Raw genomic sequence first — 20,896 nt, 5'->3', positions numbered from 1 at the left:
TTTCTATAGTGTTTGGCTTTCTTTCTTTTTATTTTTTGTGTACATGTTATAGGTTTTGGGTTTGTGCTTACCTTGAGGTTCATATGTAACATCCTAAGAAAATATCAGTCTATATTAATTTGTTCATTTAAGTTCATTCTTAAAAGAAAAAATTGTTATTTTTCCCTTCTCTTCCCCTTTTATTCCCTTCTTTGCATGTTATGTATATGTTGTCATCTTTATATCTTTTTATTAAAAATTTTCATATGTCTATTTATGGCTGTTTCTTTTCCACTTAAGGAAGTCCCACTAATATTTCTTGTAAGGCTGGTTTAGTGGTGATAAACTGCTTTAAGTTCCTTTATCTTTTTACCTTTTTATCTCTCCTTCAAATCTGAGTGATAGCCTGGTAGAGTGTTCCTGGTTGCAGGTTTTTCCCTTTCAGTACTTTGAATGTATCGTGCCACTTCCTTATGGCCTGCAAAGTTTCTGCTGAAAAATGATAGTGTTAAAAGTTTTCCCTTGTATGTAACTTTTCTTTCTCTCTTGCTTTAAGATTCTATCTTTAATATGACATTTCAATAATTATGTGCTGTGGTGTTGGTCTCCTTGGGTTCATCTGTTTTGGAACTCTGTGCTTCTTGGACTCAGATGTCTTCCCTTCCTAGGTTAATGAAGTTTCCATGTAGTATTCTTCAAATAAGTTTTCTACACCTTTCTCAATCTGTCTCTTCTGTGACCCCTATAATGCACATATTTTTTCACTTAATGTTGTAATGTTGTCCAAGGGATTTCTTAAACTAGCTTCCCTTTTTTTTTTGGGGGGGGGTGCTGTTAAGCTTGTGTAGTTTCTATTACTGTCTTCTAGATTGCTGATACATTCTTCTGCATCCTCTAATCTTTGATTTTCTGTAGTGTTTTTCAGTTACTGTATTCTTCAACTCTGGTTCTTTTAAATATTTTTCTCTTTATTGAAGGTCTCACTGAGTGTGAGTGTCTTTACAACCATTACTTTAAAATCTTTATTAAGTGTATTGCTTGTCTTTGTCTCATTTAGTTTTTCCCCCTCTGAGCCTTTTCTTTTTTTCTTTTGAATGATACTATTCTGTCTCACCATTTTTTGCTTGACTTTCAGTGTTTGTTTTGAGAATTAGGCAGAATATCTACTTCTCTTAAACTTGGAGTCGTCTTGTGTATGATGTCCCCTATGTAGATGGTATGTTTCATGCCTTTTGCTTGCTGGCTGGAGCTATGTCTGTATATGCTAGTTACTTTCAGATCCTGTTCTAGTCTGGCCTTTTAAGGTGGAAGGAAAGAGTATCCCCACAGTTTATTAGCCCTTTTTAACCCCAGCTTTTTAGTTGTGTATCCCAACACAGCCAGAGCTGAATGGGTTTTTTTTGACCCTGGGCTCAATCAGGTTGCAAGCTTCCTGTGATGACCAGACTGGTCTGTTAAGATGGCCTTATGCTCAGCTCAGGTCTAGACTCTTAAGTTGTGTGGGTATATAAACCATGTGGTTCTTCAGTTTCTCTGAAGGGAACACCTGGAGAGTGTTCCCACAGTTCCTACACCACTTACAAGAGATCGAGTGTTATCTTTTTTATGATAGTTGCTCTTTTAAATCATGGATTTCCCTTCTGTACCCAAGGACAGGAATATGTTTTTAATCCCTCAGTACTATCCCTCCCCACCGCTGTGTGTGGTGTTGGGGGTGGGGGGAATCTTTGTTACCATGTCTTCATCTTGCTGTTTTCTTTCCATTCTATCTTTGGTTGTTCACTAGCTGTTCGTTCAGCCCTCAGTTCTTCAGGAGGAATTGTTCTGTTAATAGGCAAAATTTAGTGTTCTATGGAGGGGGTGAGTTCAGGGTCTTCCTACTTCACCATCTTGGACCAGAACTCCAGAATGTCTGATTGTTGTTGTTGTTGTTTTGTTTCTTTGTTTTTTTTTTTTAAGTTTATTTGAGTAAGAGGGAAAGAGAGAAAGAGCATGGGGAGGGGTAGAGAGAGGGAGAGAGAATCCCAAGCAGGCTTAATGCTGTCAGAGCCGCATGTGGGGCTCAATCTCCCAGTCTGTAAGATAATGACTTGAGCTGAAATCAAGAGTCATTTAACCAACTGAGCCACTCAGGTACCCCAAAAATCTGTTTTTGAGATCACCTCTCAAATGTGGAATGCCACTCCTGGGGTGGAGATTTTTTTTTTTTTTTTGGTGAGACCTAGCCTTTGCCACTCCTACCCATCTGGATGCTGCCCATTGTCCCTCATTGTGGAGGCTCTCTGTTCATCCAGTTTTCAGGGCTTTTTTTTTTTTTTTTCCGGAAATTATTCCATATGTGGTTGTATAGTTGTTGTGTCTGTGGGAAGAAGTGAGCTCAGGATCTTCCCATGCCCCATCTTGAAACTTCCTCTTTGCCAAGTTTTATTTCCAAGAACCCAAGTTCATTCTTGTAGCTCCATCATTTTTAACACATAACTTTTAAGTCAACATATTTGTCTGTATCAAGATGACAAAAGGCAAACAACCATATTGCATCTCATGGAATTTTTTGATGGGTGAGTTCTATCTTTATCTTTTTCCCCTCCCTTTGCATCCTTTTTCCCTATTTTCATGAATCCTTTTCCCCCCTTTAGATTGGCCTAGTTGTCAAGATTGCTTTATTTTCTATTTCTTTTTTCTTCCATTTTTTTTTCCCTTTGGGACACTCTACACATTCTGTTTACTCTGATATTGTGGTTAACATTTAGACTCTTTTTCCAGCAGTCTATTTTTTTTCTTTTTTTTTACCCTGAACTATAGTGAGATGAGAATACTTTGTATTATTTCCATTGTTTTTACAGCCTGAGGAAATGGCAAAGAAATCGATAAATTCAACTGAGGGGATATGTATTCCAGTTGGAATAACTTAAATTTGTTTTCTCTCCTGAGACTTTTTAATGGCAATTATGAAGTAATAACATTTTTTTCCTCCTAGCGGTGGCTATGATAAGATGATTAAAACATTCCAATGGGAATAGACCAGAAAGAAGTCTTTCCAGGAATCGTTGCACTTAATCAACTTGTGTGAGGGTTGGAGACACTATTCCTTTGGCAACCTACCTTCAACTCTAGATCATATTTTGTCTTCATTATATAGCCCTCAAGCCCTTCCCTCTTTACAAGATCAGTTCCCTACTTTTATTTTTTTTTTATTTCCTATCATAGGGAGTCTAAATATTTCTAGTATTTGACCATCATCCAGAATTTCCAAAGTGCTCTCGAATATTCAAGTTGTTCATTTCCTCTAGAACCACAGAAGTTGGGGTAAACGTCCATTGTCATATACTCACATGAAGAAAAATTTGTCATTGATGTTATGTTCCCAGACTATAAATGGGACAACAAACATAGGTTCCTGGTAGATAGAAAGCCACCTTACTTGAAGAATAAGTGGATATTCCACCTACTTCCCTAATACAGGAAAAGTGATTCCCTAATCATATGCCTTCTAGTTTGGCTTTTTAATTATTTCTTTTGGCAAAAGCCACACAGAACACTTAGGACTTCCCTAGTGAGAAAGATTGTCTTGGACAAATTAGATTGAGCCCTATGCTAAATGAGTATTTTTACCTTAAAACTCTCCTTTTGGCAAGGTAAATAATATTCAGGGAAGATATTTACAGCCAAATTAGATTTATTAGTATAAAATAGAAACAGCTTTAATATTCCCAAATATGTAATGATGTGAAAACGGTAGTTCTCCATCTTGGGAGATCATGAATTTTTTTTTTTAAGTTGTAAATTACATAGTAAAAACTGATAAAATGTAACCAAGCTGTCAGCTCTACAAGGTCAAATACAGTGTCCGTGCTGTTCACCATTTTATCCACATGTCTATTATAGTGTCTGACAGTATAAATGTACTAAAAAAATAAATAAATGAAAAATGAGTCTGGTTAGGTCCCTGCAAGAAAAGTGGGATAAGGTTGTAGATGCTCTAGTGTGATCAATTCCAAGACCCCACTTCCAAATAAGGGTTCACATCTAAAGAATACTATACACCTAAGATATTACACAAAATATTTTTTTCTCTCAATGGAACTTGAAGTGTTTGAGTCTTAATGAGTACATTCCATTAAAAAAAAAATCTCAAAAGAAATCTACCTCACATTGAAATCTACCAAGTTCTAAGCAGCCACATTTTTCTTAGCTTAACTCCTAATTACTATAAAATTTTGACAAGCATTTCACACATTCAGGATTCTGTGCTCTAAATTTCAGATCCTTTAATCATCTTATCACATCAGAACCAGGGATGGGTACTGTAGCCACTAAGGCGTGGAATGGCTAGTGCTTCCTTCTTTCAAGCTTGGAGTAACAGACAAGATACAAAGTAAAGCATAGCCATAAAGCCAGGGTGTCTATTTCAAAGACCAACTGAAATTTAAGAACCAGGAAAGTTTTCATTAAGCTGAAGAATAAGAGAAAGTTTGAGACCTTTTAGTTTTAGAGGGCTCCAGAAATAGCAACATTGAAATCAAAGAATATTTAGGGTTTTGAATACATGGCTAGGTATCTTTAAAGTGCCGACTCTGCAAAGATTTATTTAAGATTATAAAAAGGGAGAACAATATGACACTTTGCAATTTTCAGCACTTCAAAGTTTATTCATCTGATCCTCGCAATTGTGTGAACCGTTTGATTTATCCTCAATGAGGTAATAATTCGTAAGAGATAGTCCATTCATTTATTCACTCATTCAACAAACTAGCATGGAGTCCCTTTGCTAGGCACAGGATAAAATATAGAACCCCACCATGTTGTGGACAAGCACACAAATGAACGGATAAATAAGGACAATAAAATTCTGGCTATCAGCAAAAATTTGTAGTTCAATCCCAACCTCATTCTCTATGGCAAAACAAATCATACCAAAATATTCATGTGTCATTGCTTGAAGTACATACAAAAAGGCTCAACTTAAATGTTTTGAATGATGAGAACAAATAAAAGTAGAAAACACGCCATTTCACATAAAGACGTCAAATTCTTCCAGTTTTTCCAGAGGCAGGCTAGTGGGGGGAGAGTAAAGAATGTGAGCTCTAGGATATACTATCTGTGTTTGCATCCCAGCCCTGCTTCTTTCCAACTATGCAAACTGCCCAAATTATTTAACTCTGAATACTTTAATTTTATCATCCTGAAATGTGAACAATTTGGGATAGAATACCTCAGGTTAAGATATGAAACACTTACGGGCGCCTGGGTGGCTCAGTCGGTTAAGCGTCCGACTTCGGCTCAGGTCATGATCTCACGGTCCATGAGTTCCAGCCCCGCGTAGGGCTCTATGCTGACAGCTCACAGCCTGGAGCCTGCTTCGGGTTCTGTGTCTCTGTCTCTCTCTGACCCTCCCCCATTCATGCTCTGTTTCTCTCTGTCTCTGTCTCAAAAATACACATTAAAAAAAATTAAAATGTAAAAGACTTAGAATGTTGCCTGGCTTGTAAAAAGTGGTACCTAAGTGAAAGCTATTACAAGGCATGTCATTTCATAAATGAAACCGCAAACACAACAGTCTGAACACAAGCATTTCACACAGGATACAGGAACAAGATACAATATACTGTATTTCTGAATCACATATATTCAACTGTTAACACTAGTTAACCTTTGAGTGAAGACTAAGAGTATAGTGTAATTCTATTTTTTTTTCCTTGAATGAGTGGTTTTCCAGTTGTCCCAACACCATGTATTGTAAAGACTGTTACTTCCCCCATTCCATTAAATGATTTTGGCACTGTTGGTGAAAATCAATTGACCATAGACACATGGGTTTGTGGACTCTGAATTATTTTCCTTTGATCTGTATGTTCCTCTGCCAGTACTACACTAGCTTTGCATTGTTTCCTTTGTTTTGTTTTACTCTGGGTCTTTCAGAATTGCATATTAATGTTAAAATCAGCTTGACAATTCAAGAAATCAACTGAGTTTCTGATAGTGATTGCCTTGAATCTCTAAATCAACTTGGGGAATATTCCCATCTTAATAATAGTAGGTCTTCCAACTCATGAACATGAGAGGTGTTTCCTTTTATTTAGATCTTCAGTTTTTATCAAATATTTTGTAATTTTCAGAGTATGTATTCTGTACTTCTTTTCTTAAACTTATAAGTATTTGTGATGCTATCGTAAATGGAATTTTATTTTTAGGTTGCCCATTGCAAGCATATGGAGATACAGTTGCTTTTTTTATATATTGTTTTTGTATCCTGTAATCTTGTAGAACTTGTTAGCTCTAACAGTTCTTAAGTGAATTCCTTAAGCTCATCTATATACATGATTATGTCATCTGCAAATAGATAAAGTTTTACTTTTTCCTTTCCAATCTGGATGCCATTTATTTCTTCTTAATTGCCCTGGCAATGAAATTATTGCAATCTTTAATAGAAGTGGGAAGAGTGAATATTTTCTAGTTCCTGATCTTAGGGGAAAGAAGCTAGTCTTTTGCCATTCAGTATAATGTTAGCTATACAGTTTTTCAGAGATGCAGTTTATCTGGTTGAGGAAGTTTGTTTCCATTTCTACTTTGAGTGTTCTGTCATGAAAGAGCTTTGGATTTGTCAAGTTCTTGTGTACTGAGATGATGATGTAGTTTTTCATTTATGCTTTATTGGTGATGGTGTATTACATTATTTTCAGATGTTAAATCATCTTTTCATTCCTGGGACAAATCCCACTTATTCATGTTATGTAATTCTTTATATGTTGCAATTTAATTTACTAGTGTTTTGAGGATTTGGTGTCCATATAAATGAGAAACTTGTAATATTCTGGTGATATTTTTATCTGTTTTGTTATCAGGATAATTCCAGCCACATAGAAAGAGTTGGAAAGTGTTTTATTTTCTTCTTCCTCTTCCTCCTCTTCTGGTAGACTTTGTGAAAAACATGGTATTTCTTTTTTAAATGTTTGGTAAAATTCAGCCATGAAGCCGTCTGTTCCTGAGCTTTTATTTTTTGGTCGTGTCTTTATTACTAATTAAATCTGTTTGTTTACTATAAATTGGGTTATTCATCTTTTCATACATTAGTTTTACAAGTTTGTGACTTTTTAGGAAATGTGTCCATTTCATTTTAGTTATTTAATATATTAGCATACAGTGCTTCAGTATTACTTTATAATCCTTTGTTTCTATCAGATCAATCATAATGTTTTTTCATTTCTAACTCTAATAATTTGAGTCCTCCTTTTTTTCTTAATCTAGATAGAAGTTTGTGAACTTTGCTGATCTTTTCCAAGAACCTGCTTTTGGTTTCATCAATTTTCTATATTTTGCTATTCTCCATTTCACTAATATCTGTTATAATCTTCATTATTTATTGTTTAGATTGATTTTTTTTCAGTTGCTAAAAAGGGATTATCAGGTTTTTAATATTGTTTAAATATGATTTCCCTCTAGAGATTGCTTTAGCTTCACCCCATAAGGTTGGTATGTTGTATATTCAAAGTATTTCCTAATATCTTTTTATTCATAGGACCCACTGATTATTTAGGAGTATGCTTTTAAATTTCCACATATTTTTGATTGCCCCAAGTTTCTTTTGTTATTTCTAAATTTGTTATGCATAGTTTACCACAAAAAAGTCCAGAGGACAAGAAAAATATTGTGTTAACTACAAGAAGACAATAGCAATCAAATAGTAACATGGTAGACATAAACCCAATCATAGCAATAATTACATTAACTAGAAATGGACAAAATACTTTAAAAGGCAGAGATGATCACACTGGATAAAAAAGCAAGATAGAACTTTATGATGTTTATAAAGGAAGCTCTATACATGTAAAGGCAAATATCAAACATAAGACAGTATGACTGTATTGATATCAAACAAACTAGAGTTCAAGACAAGGAGTAAACCACAGAAAGAGGACCATGTCATAATTTTAAAAGGGAAAAAACTTCTATCAATAAACACACATACATTTAATTTAGTTAATAAGATAATTTGAAAATACATCAAGCAAAAATAATAAGACTGGACTAAAAGGAAAATGGGCAATTCCATAAACCTATTTGTATATTTTAACACTTCTTACTAAATTGATGTTTTTAAACCCAATAACTATACAGAAGATTTGAGTAATACCTGGGTTGTTCGAAGGTTACATTTCCTGAGAAGCAGACTCAGAGGCCAATATTTGCACACAGAAATTTGAATGAAGAATGCTTTTGTAAACTTTAAAGTCAAGGAAGCAGAACTAAACAGCACTGAAATGCTACAGAATAAAATTACAGAATTTAAGTGTGGTCTTGGTATAAGGATAAATATTAGAGTCCAGAAATGACCAATGCATACAAAGTCAATAGATATATTACAAAATGACGAGAGAAATCAATAAGAAAGGACTCTTTTCAACAAATGTCATTTGATAGGCTGGTTATTCATCCCCTCCCCCCCCCAAAAAATGAACACATGTATGTTATGTACTTAAATATTTTTTATATTATATGAGAATGGACTTTTGTCCAGCATATATAAACAACTACTATAATTATAAGAAAGTTGATCTATTTAAAATGGCAAAAGTCTTGAACACTTTCCAAAGTAAGATATAAGAATAATAAGCACATGATAGGATTTCAACTTTATTAGTCATCAAGAAAACACACACAAATCATGATGACACAGCATCTTGCACACACTACAAAGGGTAAAATTAAGATTTACAGTGTCAAACATCAAAGAGGATATGAAGCAATTGGATCTCTCATGCTGATTTGAGTGTAACATTGTTCCATAACTTGGGAAAACAGGTTAATAATTTCATAAACACTAATATAAAGACCCATAAATTTCACATAATAAATATGGCTGTAACTAAAAATAATTTTTATTACAGCCATATTCATTATAGTCTCAAACTGAAAAAAAAAATCAGATATCCATCAACTGGTAACTTTTAGGAAAGTTAACACATGAATCATTCTCAGCAGTAAGAAGAAATGAATCACTGATACACTCAACAATACAGATAGATTTAAAAAAAAAATCACACTGAACAAAAGAAGCCAAACAGAAAAGAGTATATAAGGCATAGATTCCTTTGTTTGTTGTTTATTTGTTTATTTTGAGAGAGTGTGAGCAAGGGAGGGGTCGAGAAAGGAAGAGAGAGCATCCCAAGCAGTGCAGAACCTGATATAGGGCTCAATCTTGAGATGTGATATTGTGACCTGAGCTGAAATCAAGCCACCCAGAGGCCCCCATGCTGTACAAGTTCTTAAATAAACCATAAGGAAAGATAAAAGTAAGCTGTGGTGATATGGTGACAAAACTATCAGCGACTGTTTTTGTGTCAAAAGAGGGGTGTAACAGGGGAGGCCATTGTTTGAAAAAGAACCTGAGGAACTTTCTGAGGTAATAAAAATACTCTATACCTTGATTGCAGTGGTATTTACATTCGTATATTAACTTCTCCAAGCTTCCTGAACTGTGCATTTAAAGTCTGCGTTTTATTATATGTAAAGTATCTCATTTTAAACCAAAATTTATTTTTTAATTTTTTCTCCTAAATTATGATATTGTTACATGACTATTACACTTATGCTTTTTTCTAGTATTTTTCAAGATCAGAATTTAATGATTCATCACTTACATATAACACCCAGTGCTCACTCCAACAAGTGCTGTCACTAGTGCCTATCACCCATTTAGCCAATACCTGCACCCAACACTCCTTCAGCAACTCTCAATTGTTCTTTGTATTTAAGAGTCTCTTAAGGTTTGCCTCCCTCTCTTTGTATCTTTTGTCCTTCCCTCCCTGTGTTAATCGGTTTTGTTTCCTAAATTTCCACATTTTTTTTTTTCTGAGACAACATGAGTGGGGGAGGTACAGAGGTTGAGAGAATCTGTTTTTCTTTTTTTTAATGTTTGTTTATTTTTTGAGAGAGATGGAGACAGAATGCGAGTGGATTAGGGGCAGAGAGAGAGGGAGACGCAGAATCCAAAGCAGGCTCCAGGCCTCTGAGCTGTCAGCACAGAGCCCAACACGGGGCTTGAACCCACAAACAGATATCATGACCTGAGCTGAAGTCGGATGCTCAACTGACTGAGCCACCCAGGCTCCCCGAGAGACTCTTAAGCAAGCTCCACACCTAGCGTGGAGTCCAGAGCCCTACAAGGGGCTCTATACCATGCCCATGAGTCTTGACCTGAGCCTTAATCAAGAGTCAGGCTCATAACTGACTGAGCCACCCAGCATGCCCCAAACCAAAATTTTAATACATTACTTTTCAACCTTTGAAAAACAAAACTACTTAAAAATGAAACCTCACAAATCAGAAATTAAAACTAAGATGCCAGAGATAAAGGAAGTCACGGTTTAAAAAGCATTGAAGCCACTTAAATATAGAATTAAATGATTATAGAAATTATGGTTGTGGAATAGAATATAAATTTTTAAAATTTGATCATGAAAATATGAACACCCATGGTGGAGTCAGGAGTAAATAGAGAAAGTTCAAGCACATTCATTACATCAGCTTTTATCATATAAATTGTTCTAATTATAAAATTTTGCTACAGATGTCAACTGGATGCTAATACATGTAAAACATTTTTTGGTGAAAAATTTTGAAATATAAAATATATATTTTAATATATAACTAACATGTAAAATATAAAAATACATATATATATATATATATATATATATATATATATATATGTAATATAAAAGCACTGTGAATGTGGTGAGGAGGTCCAAGGTTGCATTTATGTTGAAGTATCATGTTCAGTCATTATGTATTAGGCTCAAACATTAAAGGTATGCTTTAAAGTTGATAAAGTTCTTTCATGTATAGAAAAACTGAAGATTTAAATTAAATAGTAAAACAAAGCTAGAAAAAAATCCTCAGAAAACAGACATGGTAACAATAAGTTTACAGAATATCAACATTTGAGGTAAGTCTGGGACTGGAAAAACTAAAGGGTTTTTGCTAAACTCAGCAACATGAGTTTATATGAATATTCTAAGAGCTTTGCCATCAACAGTATGACTTAGCTCCAAACTCCCAATCTCTGTATGCTTTTGTTACATTACATATTCCTTAAAGGACGACTGTAACGGGTCCATTGTGGATCAGGATTTAAAATGGATTCATTGGGGCACCTGGGTGGCTCAGTTAAGCATCCAATTCCTGGTTTCAGCTCAGGTCATGATCTCATGGTCTGTGAGTTCGAGCCCTGCATTGGGGTCTGTGCTGCCGGTATGAAGTATGAAGTCTGCTGGGATTCTCTCTCTTCATCTCTCTCTTACCCTCCCCTCTAAATAAACATTAAAAAAAATAAAATTGATTCATTGCTTATGGCCAAGAAGGGAGGGTAATATAAAATGGACCTGGGCATGTGATACCCGCTCCCATGTAATTCCCAGAGAAGAGAAAATAGTTGTGAGATGGGAAGACACAAAAATGTGGCTACTACATGAGATATTTTTACATGAGATACATGAGGTACTACGTGAGATACATGAGGTAGTTTTATTTTATTCTTTGTGTTTCATGCCCTATTTACAACATTCGTTATTTCTTTTGTTGAGATTATCTTCTCGCATGTATTTCAGAGAAAGTCGGCCTGGATTTAGCTAGCCCACTGCAAATCCTTTTGCTCCAGTTCTAATAGAGGTAACAATTTTTTAAAGCATTTATTAGAAGAATCCTCTAGGTCAATTAAATAAATTAAAAAAAAACTAAAAATGAAGCTTTTCATTTAATTTCTCTATTAGCCTCTCATCATTAAAATACTAACCAGTTCTAGGCTTATATTAATTAAACCAGTTCAGCCTCCAAATATTAAATAAGTCATGTGAAATTACATTTTTAATAAGTTACATTGTAAGGCAATTGATTAATTTTTGTCACAATTACCTGGATTTTTCCAAAGAAATTCTTCAACTTAATTATTTACCAAATACTTTTAACAATTGTATAGCATTAAACTAGGAGTCAAAAACCTTAAAGATACATAGAAGTAAAAGTGTCCATTGAAATTCATTGGTTTCTCATTGCGCATATTTCATTGCACATATTTTTGGCTTAATGAGGAAATTAGAGTTGATAATCTACATAGTTTTCTCATGTTATCATTTATGATAATGGTGTAATGGAAGAATCAGAGGCTTTAGGACTTAGACAAACTGAATTCAAATTTTAGTTCTGTTCTTTTAGCAGGTATATAATTGTCTTCAATTTCCTTAACCACTCTGAATCTCATTTGAGTCCTATAATGGAAAAAAGATGCATAACATAATTTGTAACTATAAAATGTATTGATAATGAAAATGTTAAGTCAAAACCTCACACATGGTGATTGCCTCATTAAAGGTTACACTTCTAAGTTTTCCCTATAAGGTATAAAAGGATGAAGAGAGAAATGCTGACACAGGGCTGAACATAATGGATATTGAATGAATCGTTGCTTCAGGAGGCAGAGAAAGAATGAGAACAGAGAATTTTATGATTAATAGTAGCAGATACCAACCAAGTCATGGAATCAACCATCTTAAGAGCAAAGGAACATGAAGGAAAGCTAATAACTTGGCAGAAGTTGTATTCTTTGTATAGAATTTGTGCTGCTTTAGAATTAACAAAGTGCTCTGTGTTAATTTTATCCACTTTCTGTGGTGATAAATAACCTTTTCTATTGCTCCTATGTCAGACATCTCAGACAAAATTCTGCTGCAGTCTCAAATAACCCCCTAAATCTCAGTGACTTCAACAGGAGTGAAGTTTTGTCTCAAGTTCCCTATCTGTCATGGATTAAATGCAACTTGTTGTCTTCATTCTGGGACACAGGATGAAGGAATAATTTCTATTTAGGACACTTCCATTATCATGGCAGAGGAAAAAGGGAACAATTTCAGAATGACATGATAGTTCCAAAAGTTTCTACTCGTCAATAACACACATTTCTACTAAAATTTTATTGGTCAGAACAAGTTCCAGGTAAGACTGAAGTTAGTAAGTTGGGGTATGTAGTCCTCCCATAATAAAGGATAGAGAATATTTTGTGTAATAATCAATAGATTCCATTCTTCCTCCATTAAAAAAAAACCTCTTATGTATTAGATAAGTCCTTAAATATTGATATAGATAAAATTCATATTTCATTCTGGTTTTAATTAATAGATTCTAGTATCCTTTTGTTACAGGTCTGGTATATTTCTTATTTTTTAATGTTTATTTTTGAGAGAGTGCAAGTGGAGGAAGGAGTAGAGAGAGGGGGACAGAAGATCTGAAGTGGGCTCTGTACTGACAGGCTGACAGCAGCAAGCCTGATAAGGGGCTTAAACTCACCAACTGCATAACCTGAACTGAAGTCGGTTGCTCAACCGACTGAGCCACCCAGGTGCCCCTATGTCTGGTATATCTTTTTTTTTTTTTTAATGTTTGTTTATTTTTGAGAGAGAAAGAGACACAGTGTGAGTGGAGGAGGGGCAGAGAGAGAGGGAAACACAGAATCTGAAGCAGGCTCCAGGCTCTGAGCTGTCAGCACAGAGCCCAACATGGGGCTTGAACCCATAAACTGTGATAACATGACCTGAGCTGCAGTCAGATGCTCAACCAACTGAGCTACCCAGGCACCCCTAATATATCTTAAAGGAGAACTCTCTCAAGTGTCTGGCTGATGCACCAAGATATATAAAGGTTTGATCATGGGCCTTTGTCATGCTATAAAAATATTGTCTTTAGCTGGCATAAATTGTTACATTACCAACAGTTTTGAATAACTACTGAAACCTAATGCTAAGGAGAATTTCTCAAGTCTAAAATATCAGAGTTAGGAAAAAAAATTAACTTTGGAAGGACATAGAGAAAAATAGCCTTGTCAGCTTAGTAAGATTACCGTTGACATCTGCTGGATAGAAAATTAAGCAAAAAAAAAAAAAAAAAAAATTTGTCAGCTTGTGAGAACTATTGTTCTGACTGGAATGTGTTCCATGTGTTACACTAAAAAATTTCCAGAGCTGGCTATTAATTTCCTTTTGGCCATCCAATTGTATTTGAAAGTCATTCTCTTGTGACATTATTATAGTATCTAGGAAACTATTCCACAATAATATTTCATTGAAACGTGACCAATTCTTTTGTCCATGTATATTAAACATCCTTATGTGTTGGTTGTTGTGATATGTATAGGAAATAATCAGATTCCAATATTGAGTATTCATTATTCCAGAAACTACATTAGTTGCTTATGTATGTTTCACATCATCAAGATTTCTGGGGGAACCTTGGTGGTCAGTTGGTTGAGTGTCCGACTTCAGCTCAAGTCATAATCTCATGGTTCATAAATTCAAGCCCTGCATCAGGCTCACTGCTGTCAGTGTGGAACCTACTTCAGATTCTCTGTTCCCCTCTCTCTCTTCCACTCCCCCACTCACATTCTCTAAAAAATGAAGAAACATTAAAAAATTCTTAAGGTTTGGAAATTTTACAAACAAGTTAGCTTGCCACAGTTCCATTGGTGCAGGTAGACTACATGAGACTCTTGGTTCAGAAAATGATGTTTATCACTCCTAGCAATTGCTAGAGTAGCTGCATTTATGTTTGCACTGTGTTTCCAATCCCAATTTCTACACAGCTATGTGAAGAAAAACAGAAAGCAATTGTACCTGCTGTGGGTTGTGTTAGAGGAGAACTTTGTGATAGGACACTAATATTTCATAATTGGAAACAAGCATGCCTGTCCTTTGCTCTGAAGGGAAATGTTTACTTGATTATATTTGAGAATTCTCTTTGCCTTGGATAGAAATACTCTCTCTATTTTCCAAAGGTATTCTCTATACAAACATTCTTAAAAAGATAGTTCAGAACAAAGAGTAGTAAATGCCTCTCTTATGATACCTGAAAAAACATGCATGAGCCCTGGAGAATCCTCCCCCTACAATATCGGCCTCTCATTGATACTGTCTCAGCTCCCGGTGAACTTCCCCATATGTATACCACTCTGTTGTCCACCCTCATTAATTTCAACATGGTAGACCCAAACAAAGTTCATGAATTTGTCTCCTATATCATTTAAAACTGCTGTCACTAGGACTCAAAGCAGCAGGAGGGGGCCTGCAGTATTGACCATTCTCCCTCCCTGCACCCTCCCTCCTGAATCTTCATGGCTGGACTCAGCTAGCTGAATAAATCCCATAAAATACCAAGTTTTACCATAGAAATCCAGGTAATTTTCTTAAATTTTTGAATTAACCTTTTTACTTGGTTTGAAAATTTTAATCCAGTTACAATAAAATGTAACACTGATTTACAGAGACTTAATCTTGTCCCACAAGGAGGAATGTGTAGGGCAATTTGGTCATGTATCAGAACTCTGGCCATTGAGTTGTTGGTTTTCTGAATGCATTCCAGAGCTAAGATGATATTAATGATCATGTCTGCTAATTTAGGGGCATACATATATATATATATATATATATATATATATATATATATATATATCACATCTTATTTATCCATTCATCTGTAGATGGACGTTTGGGCTCTTTCCATACTTTGGCTATTATCAATAGTGTGTCGGTAAACATTGGGGTGCATGTGTCCCTTGGAAACAGCACACCTGCATCCCTTGGATAGATACCTAGTAATGCAGTTGCTGGGTCATAGAGTAATTCTATTTTTAATTTTTTGAGGAACCTCCATACTGTTTTCCAGAGTGGCTGTTCGGGCTTGCATTCCCACCAACAGTGCGAAAGAGGTCCTCTTTCTCAGTGTCCTTGCCAACATCTGTTGTTGCCTGAGTTGTTAATGTTAGCCATTCTGACAGGTGTGAGGTGGTATCTCATTGTGGTTTTGATGTGTATTTCCCTGATGATGAATGATGTTGAGTATTTTTTCATGTATTGGTTGGCCATTTTCTTAGCTACTTGAATGTCTTCTAAGGTCAAATCACCATGTTTTCAGGAAGAAGTCCAATTAATGCCTGGCTTACACGTAAGCAAATGTACATGGTTACCCTTGCAATGAATTGTTTACAATTGTTGGTATTCCCAAAGTAGGATCTGCATTAGTCAGAGCTAGTGGTTGACTGGACTTCTAACTGGTCTCCTATCTGGCTAGTAGACCTTAGGTTCTGCAGATCTCTTAATTTAGCCAAGTCCTTGTTTTAGAGGAATTGCTTAAGGGAAGTCAGTTCAACCTGTCCTGTTTGTCTATGCTACAAGTTGGGTGGAATTAGTCTGCTTCGTGGGACTGAGAAAGGGCTATAAGAATGGAGGTGGGGAAAACATCCACATGTGTTGACAGATATTTTACATGGGAGGTACAGGAGATGCTTCTGAGAAACAAATACTAATATACCTCCTTTCTGGTGTCTGAGATGTTCCTCCCCTTGATGCCAGGATGTTATTCTTTTTTGACCACTGCAAAATCATGATGCCCCATTTTTATAATCAGTAACTTCGCCTTTGTTTTTTTTTTTTTTTTTAAATAATCCTCACCTACTCACACCTGGCCTTCTCATTTAGAAAGGTCAAGTATGAGAGGAAAAAAGGGCATTTTTATACAACTTATACATAGCTATTTTCTTCCATTTGTCCTGGGTGTGCCACTGCAGAGGGACTTAGTGAATAGTCAACTAGGAGATTATTACCCTATGATCTAGGACCATATCAGTCCAACAAGAGAACCTAGGTGGCCTAACCAGAATTAAGTTAATTTCCTTTATGCCCCCGTTTAGCTGTGCTGCCATACCAGCCAAGCTGGTCTGGGTTTTCCATTAGGGGAAAGTAAAAAACTTTATGCCCAGGAGTGGTAAGGAGGAATTCCTAATTTTCAAGATAGGTCTATGTAACCTTCTACCCTTTTGATCTTAACCATTACCCAAGAAGCAGCCACAAGGAGATGGTCTCTTCTGGGAGCAGTTGCATTCAATGACCAAACTGCCTTACTAGGATGTATGGATCAGGAGGAAATGCAAAAAGTAGTATAAGATTTTGTCAGTTTTTGAGGAGGGTGTTGCAGTGTACAACATCAGATATATGTGGGTACAAAGAAATGTGGAAACTCCCAATACCTTAATAATCAATTCATTAAGTGCTTTTTATCACAAAAGTCACCTATCAGACTGCAAATGGTTTGGAAGGCCAAACACATTTTAAGGATTGTTTTTAAGGATCACAACTGTGGCCAGATATAGTTGAGAGTATAGAAACATATACAAGAAAAAGTATAGAGTGGTAAATCACCATTATCAGCCTTGATAAGGAATTAAAACTTGCTGTACTGAATTTACAGGTGTGGGTAAGAGCCCTATCCTGTCCAATATGGTATCCCACAACACAACATAAATGGGTTAACTTTTGGCATGGGTTATGAATCTAGCAAGTAGTGGTAACCTGTGCATCAGATATAGTCCTCTATACCATTCCAACCTATGATGATGACTGTCTTGCCCGATCTAGTATGATGATGAATCCAAGCAGCAATGGTGGCAAGCTGAATATGCAATCTTGAGCAATCTGTCTATTCAGAGGATGGACCCTGATCATGGACATCTGCATGAGTCCATGATGGCTCCATTAATAGCAATGATTGGTTTTCAGTTTGTGGCCCCAGAGGGGGATTACTTTAAACTGCTGTCTGTAGTGTATTAAATGGCAGACTATGCAGATAAGACAACACCAAGAGCCCATAAAGCCAGTAAAAATGGGAAGTTCACTAGGGACATATTACCCACCAACCAGTTATCCCATACATTTTGGATAGATGATGCTGACATTGAATAGCTGCAGCAGCCCAGTGGGTACCATTGAATTTCAGCTTAGGTGTTTGATCACCGTGTATTGAGAGCACAATTGAGCTAACAACTTTATTATAGATAGTGGGGAAGATAAAGGTTTCCCCCAAAGTAACAATTTTCAGGTTTAATGTAAAGCCAAAATGATGCCCCAGTTCAGGTTGGCTATGTTCTTAAATATACCAGTTCCATTTGACAAGTGAGACTTGATGGGCTTTTAAAACATACCTTGTTACCTACCAATTGAGTCTAAATTGACCCATTCCAAAATAGGAATATCAGACTGGAGAGTCCTAAAGCCTCTGTGGGTCCAATTTTCAATATCAACAAGAACCCAGAAGCAAGCCAATAGCTTCTGTAGGAATATACCTGATAGCCCTGTCAAGAAGGCAACAAGTCCAAAACCCAAAGGGTTGGATGGAGGCTACCTCTTTGCAAGGGGATACAATCAACAAAGTCATTTGTCACAGAGATTTGAAGCTTAAAGAGTCATTAGAAAAACCCAAGCAGATATGATGAATACAGTGAAAGCACAACATAGACAATCTGCTCAAATCCAGGGAGTAAAAATAAAGTCTTTAAAGCAGTAAGGGGAAAAACAATGATGCATTATGTAAGGGGTAATAGCAATAATGGTCTTCTTGTCAGAAACAATAAAGGTCAGAAGAAAATGGAATGACTTCTTTAAGTTGCTGAAGGAAAAAAAAATTATCAAGAAAAACTAGCTTTAAAAATAGAGGGCATAAAAACCTTTTTAGATGAAGAAAAGAATAGAAAATTTACCTCAAGCCCCTTGAATCACAAGAAATGTTAGAAAATTTTTTACTCAGAAGGAAAATGATACCAGACAATTTGAATCTCTAGAAACAAAGGTCAATGGAAATGGTAAACCTAGAACATCATAATTTTATTCTCAATTTTTTTAATGTTTAAAGCAAAATTTTAACACTGTAGGATATGCACATAAAGCATGTAGATATGAATGCATGACAATAGCACAAAAGGAAGTCTGTTAAATGAAAATATTCTATTTTTACAAAATTCCTATATTTTACACAAAATATTTTAGGTAGACTGTCACAATTTAATGATTCCTATTTTTGTTTTTAATATTTCTTGATGTTTATTTTTGAGAGAGAGTGAGGGAGACACAGAATCTGAAGCAGACTCGAGGCTCTGAGCTGTCAGCACAGAGCCAGATGCGGGGCTTGAACTCAAGAACGGTGAGATCATGACCTGAGCTGAAGTCGGATGCTTAACCAACTGAGCCACCCAGGTGCCTCTAATGATGCCTATTGTAATCCCTAGAGCAATCACTAAAGGAAACAATGCAGGGAAGTACAGCAAAAAAGCCAAAAGAAGAATCAAAATAGAATATTAAAAAATGTTAACTCAAAAGTGGAAAGGAAACAGTAACAATGACGATGACGACAACAACAAACTAGATGAGCCGAAGAGAAAAGAAATCTCAAATGGCAGATTTAATACGTGTTAATATAAAAGTAGACTATAGACTACAATTAAAAAGCAGAAATGGTCAGACTGGATGAGGACTATTCTCAATGAGATGCATTCTAAATATAAAAGTAGAATAATCTGTACTTGACGTTCTCATAGATCATTGGCACACTATATTAGGTAACTTAAGCCTTAAATCAGTCTGCAAATATTTACATACAAAAAAATATGGAGACTGAGATAGTCGGACTAAAGTTTGTTGTAATCATAACAGTGCAGTCCTAAATCTTGAAGAAATAAAAGTGAAAGTCTATTTATTTGAGAGAGAAAAAACCACTTGGGAAGGCCAGAGAGAGAGAAGAGAGAATCCCAAGCAAGCTCCACATTGTCAGCAGAGAGCCTGATGTGGGCCTCAAACTCATGAACCATGGAATCATGACCTGAGCTGAAACCAAGAGTTGGACGCTTAACCTACTGAGCCACCCAGGCATCCCTGAAAGATATTTTAAAAGAAAAACACTGGAATTGGTGGCAAATTGGATACAAAATGAGATAAAGGTGTGAAAAATGACTTTGAACTTATTTCAGAAGCATTTTGAAATTAACATTTTATTGAGCAACCTTTTTTTGTGAATACAGTGGTTTTTAGTGGTTGCCATAAAGGAAGCAAATGTAGTTTTGTGAACCTGATCCCTGTACCTCTACACTTGGCCTCAATCAGTGACAAATGGTTTCCAAAATGGGCAGAATGCTACCATCCAGAGCCTTAAATTATGGGAAATGGCAGAGCCCAATTCATGAGAGAAATTTAGTTTCTACCAGTTTTGTTCAGGAAGTTTGTTTTCTATTCCTCAGCTAAATTTCCCTTTCTGGTACTATCAAATATTCAGCTGTCATTTTCCCTTTAGTAATCTTACTAATCTTACTAATTCTTACGTGTGATCTTATCTTGCTGAGGAAGTAAAACTCCAGATACATAACTTAGTTATAATACAAAAAACCCTCAGTGTGTTTGCCATCACCACTCAGCATGTAGAGATATGCACACTACCATCTTTCCACACGTAAACCACATTCAACCTCAGTACCTCTAACTTACAAATAAATGACACCTATAATTCTGCTTTGGTTTTTCCATGAAATGAAAATGTTAATCCTGAAATCACTCTAGGAGTCTCCCTGGAGAGCTGGATTGATTGGAGAACACAGTGTGCTCATTACCACTTTTTTTTTTTTTTTTTGCCAAGTCTCATGGGGATATTCTTAACAGATTTTCCTTTAATGTCAAAGGTGTCCCTATGTTTAGATTAGCTTTAGAAGTTCATATCGGAACAAGAAATAGCTTCATGGGGATAATACCTCTGTAAAGGAGGCATTAATAGTCAAAATAAATCCCAACTGCCATGAGGAGATAAGATATGAAGAAATGAGTAGAAGGCTGAATGTAGATTGAAAAAGAGATGTCAAGTTCACAAAAGACTGTCCTAGGGAGGAAACCACCTACTATTCTCCATTTGAAATCACACAATTTTAGACATTGATGTAGCAATTTTACTAAAGCAAACACTGCAAGGTTGATAAGTTATTGTGTTTTCCAAAAGCACATATCCTCAGTCTCAAAGCATATATTGCATTACAAAGTTAGTTGAGCTAGCATCATGTAAAGTAATT

General features: G+C 35.7%; 1 long non-coding RNA gene and 1 other non-coding gene across 7 annotated transcripts in view; one reads left to right on the top strand and one right to left on the bottom strand.

Annotated features, from left to right (window-relative positions):
* Positions 1 to 20,896, top strand: part of LOC111561971 — a 307,562-nt gene that overhangs the window by 175,152 nt on the left and 111,514 nt on the right. The window lies entirely within an intron of this gene.
* TRNAC-GCA lies at positions 13,519 to 13,603 on the bottom strand. The gene has a single exon. It is a non-coding gene; the product is annotated as a tRNA-Cys (tRNA).

This window comes from Felis catus, chromosome C1 (genome assembly GCF_018350175.1).
Source record: "Felis catus isolate Fca126 chromosome C1, F.catus_Fca126_mat1.0, whole genome shotgun sequence".
Taxonomy (NCBI): Eukaryota; Metazoa; Chordata; class Mammalia; order Carnivora; family Felidae; genus Felis; species Felis catus.
The sequence above is the reverse complement of the archived record's forward strand: the minus strand, read 5'-3'. Positions and strand labels throughout refer to the sequence as shown.